Below are 4,522 nucleotides of genomic sequence, written 5' to 3'. Positions count from 1 at the left end.
GTTTTGACCGAGATATAGTTTTTTTTTCTCCAAACTACGTCCTCCCAAACTCTGGAAGACAATATAGGTGACATCCACGTTGTTAAAGCCTATTTTCACAAAAGTGGGACCTGACTTAGGATCAAATCTATTTTAACACAGAAGCACTATAAACCAATCTGCGAATGTATGGAATAAAGTTTGTGGGTACTTTAGCAGGCCCGTAGCGAGGGGAGGGGCAGGGGGGCGGGAGGTGCTTGAGCCCCCCCCCCCCCCCCCCAGAATTTATGGAAGTTAAAAAGCAATGTGCCCAAAAATATATAATTAAAACAAATTAGTGTTGAATTCTGACGCTGCAAGTACCTTTTCAGTTTCAGTTTCTTCAGTTTCCTTCGCTAACAGGCACTCCTATCTTGTGAATCGGAAATAAGAATCAAAATAGATTGAAATCAACCAAACAGGGGCCGTGAAAACTGTCAAAATAAACTATTTGTTTACTAAGACATCCGCTCATTTCAGGCAATACAAATGTCCTTAGTTTATAACAATTTAGTGTTCCCGCGTTGTCACACAAAAAAGCCACAGAAATGTGTCCTCAAGACCAGAGGAAAAAAAATTCTCCTGTAGTCGGATTCTTACTGCTTGATTCCAAATTTAAAAAGAGAAAGAAAAACTTGTCGTCGTTTGTCTACGTCCTCCTTCAAACGTGAAATTAGGAAACTTCACGTAGTAGTCCACGTTAAAGAAAAGGCAAAAACATGTACCTAAGAGTGTGATGCAGGTGCAAAGTTATTGTTTTACTTACTAAATCTAAAGGGTTTTTTCATGTGCTCGTTGCATCTTAAACTCCCAAATCAGTCTGTTTTTGAGTGACGGGAGGGGGGGGTAGTTTTGTTTCACCATTTTGCTAACCCTCTCAGTCGTCGTTTAGCCTTGCTACGGGCCTGCTTTAGGCTGCGTGCCGTACAGAGCTCCGCGATTTCCCAAATATTCACGATTTCGTTCGAAACTATAAAGAAAAGGCCGTCAGACTGATAGACGTATTTCTGATTCGAACTGGACACTTTTAGATATACTATAACAATCACTAAAAAAATAGATTTTGGCCATTGAGCCATTATTTTAGAGAAAATCTATCCTTTTCTTAGTATTTTAAATGAATACTCGAATACTCTTGAGCTATTTTTCTTTCCCAGGATGTGCTATAACGGCGTTCGTTTCATTTCAAGGTATGTTCAATATTCATTGTACACTCAAATAACAAGTCTAATACCAAATTTGTGCATCAAGAATCCAAATGATGCTGTCAACGTTGGCATCGATCTACTTTCTCCTAACAATATCACGCTTGATTTGTTTCAAAACAATTAGATTAGGAAAATAAGGAAAATAGTCGACAAGGATGAAATGTCTTGATTTTAAGAATATTCTCCCAACTAGTAACATAAGCAATGTATACAGAACAGTGAAAAGAATATGATTGCTGATGTTGGCGCCTCAAAGGTTGAGAACTGGCTCGTTTCATGAGGCTCCTGCTTGCTGATATTTGCAAATTAGCCCAACCCCCCCCCCTCCCCCCTCCCTCCCTCCATTCTCCATTTATAAGAAGCACTTTCAGCCTCAAAAATAAAGCTTGTGGGAAACATTTCTCCCATAAACTGCCCAATCACTGCAACACTCCTGACGCATTGAATTGGACAGAAACCTGGCTGAAGTTTAGGGTCACAGTAAGGAATCCACTTCAACAGAGAGCTCACAGACGATTCGTAATCATTAATTAATCTCCACACGGCTTGTCCACAACCAAACGAAGAGGCGCTCTCGCATCTGCATTAAAAGATGTGAAAATATATCAGAACCAAGAACCCCGAGCTTCGCATTTTTCACCTGGCCTGGCGGGCCGTTTAATTTCATTCTGCGGTTCAAAAAAAAAAAAGAAAAAAAAAAACTGATCATGTCATACAAAAATAAATTATTGCTCGCAGGCGGGAAAACTTAGTTGGACAGGCGGCACCCACGCGTTCCACGCCTGTTATCTGGGCTAGCTCCTAGTTAGTCGAGTATGGCCACCGTTCAGTTAAAGACCTTTTACGAGAAAAATTATTTCGTTGTAAAATTTATCGCACGTCAAATACGTGGCTTGAGTTTGCGACCTATGAAGACTTCGCTTCCACGAAATTAGAGGCTATAGGAATTTTTTTTTAGAAGAGGGAGGCAACGTGCTTTCTGAAAAACTAAACTGTTTTGGTGGTAGGACACATCGTCGCCTTGATTGATTCCAAGTTTATCCTGTGGCAGCATGCGTTGGAACTGGTGTGGCTGATCTATGTACCCTAAGACGCAACCTGTACACTCAGTCGTCCTTGTTTTGAATTGGTTGTAGACACCTGAAAGCATACGCGAAGTCATCTTCAGACGTTAGGTTTAGTCTAGGTTTACAAAAGTGCTTTCATCCTCTTTATATTGAATCCGGATATCTTTCATTACTTTTCCCTCGGCAAAAAAATACTATAGCCTCTAATATACTGGAAGCGAAGTCCTCATAGGTCGCAAACTCAAGCCACGTCTTTGACGTGCGATAAATTTTACGACGAGAGAATTTTTCCACGTAAAAGAAAGTATTCAACGAAATTAAACAATGGCTGTACTCGGCTAGCTCTTACTACGAGCTAGCCCAGACAACCGGCACGGATTGCGCGGGTTTACATTTTAGTTCCCGCCGGTTCAACTCTTCCCATCCGCGAGCAAGAATGTTTTGTATCACGTGATCAGTTTTTTTTTTCAAAAGGCAAGGTGAAATTTTAGCCGTTTGAAACTGAGGACGTCTGGGATCAATGGTATATCACAAGAATCGATCGATAATTTGAAAGCTTTCGAATTTTGCTCTCAATTTCCCTAGAACTAAGTCCTTTCGCATTTTCTGAGAACCAATTAGATTGGAGGGAACTAAATTTATCTTGAGTTGCTTACTCTAGGCTTTCGACATGTTTATTTCCCATTTGTTTCGGTCGCCATTTTCATAATTCAAACAGTTTTACATAGATGCTGCTAAAGTTTCTCTGGTCCAGAGTAATTAGGGTATCATCGGTGTTTTTCCCGCGAAACTCAAATTCTTTCTACTATTTAATCTTTTATCAGCAGTTCAAAATATGTAATTCATATATTCATATTCATTTATTCATCCTTCACGGGTACATTACGAACTCACAATATGACCAGCTCCCAGTTGGCTTGATAGCTCAGTTGGTAGAGCACTGCACCGGCATCGCAGAGGTCATGGGTTCGAATCCTGTTCAAGCCTGAAATTTTTTCAGGCTTTCTTTTCGCAACTGCTTAAGTTGCGTAGTAACTGCGAGGATCTTTCCTTTACTTAGGGTGCGGATTTTTGATCCAAGCTTACTCGGATCATGGTAATGAAAGGAACCGACAAATCTACTCTGGGTAAGGATTCGTCGGTTCCTTTGATGTACCATGACCCGAGTGAGCTTGGATCAAAAATCCGGATTCGGAATTTTGCCGAAGAAACACACCCTTAAACTCAAATTGTTAATTATCTTCGTTGCATGGCAACGGCGAACACATCCTCAAAACCAAAAAAAAAAAAAAAAGAAAGAAAAAAGAAAAAGCGAACTAACAAAAGAGAAAGATAGAAACTCATCGAGACTGTGTTTACAAAAAATGGCTTCATTCAAGGACACCAGGTATTTGTAGAGAGCCTCTCGCTTTTCGCGAATCCCGATATAAATATAATGTAGTCGCCTACAATTTCTTTAACGATTCTGCTTTCAACTTTGAAACGTTGAGCACAGAGTCGAACACAGTTCAACTTTTGCATGCCTGATCTCCGAGTGAGTTCAGTGAAGGTGCAGTTCATATGGCGCCACGGATTACCAACCGTTTCACGTAAAGATAGCGCGTGGAGCATCCAACGTGCAAATATTTGATAATCTGATTGCGGGGCCAAAGTCTACCCTCCCCCACATTGCTTTCGCCTGTTAAGGCTGGTTTTCACTAGGACAGAATTAGCATAAATATAAGCAAGTGAGAACACTAGCTACACTAGCTACAGACGCACGGGAAGGAAACCATTTCTTGACGGACCTCTCCACAACAACTTCCCACGTATTGTTAAGGAAGATGGCGGACGATACGATCGACTGCTTTGTGCTTTTGCTTTTTTCGCCACTGTTATCATTGGTGAAAAACTGTGACACAAGCATAACCATAAGCACAAGAAGAACGAACATGCTCGTTCTTCTTGTGCTTATACGTTTGCTTCTGTAGCAGGTGTTCTCACTTGCTAAAGTAGAGTTTGTGCTTCTGCTTCTTCTCTGGTATATCCTAGTGCAAACCAGGCTTTATCGCTCACCTGCTTCTTTAGAGGCTGCGTTTCTAAACCTTCAACCATAGGATTAACATGACGGTCACAAGTTCTTAAGTCATGCAGGCAAAATAACTCAACTCTCTAAATTACTAGTTAAGAAAATTCAGGCACTTCATAACATTAGCTATTTTCTCTTTTCTTTGTTTCTTTCCTTTTCTT

This window comes from Pavona decussata, unplaced genomic scaffold, assembly GCF_977016875.1.
Source record: "Pavona decussata unplaced genomic scaffold, jaPavDecu1.1 SCAFFOLD_184, whole genome shotgun sequence".
NCBI lineage: Eukaryota > Metazoa > Cnidaria > Anthozoa > Scleractinia > Agariciidae > Pavona > Pavona decussata.
Note: the sequence above shows the minus strand (reverse complement) of the source record.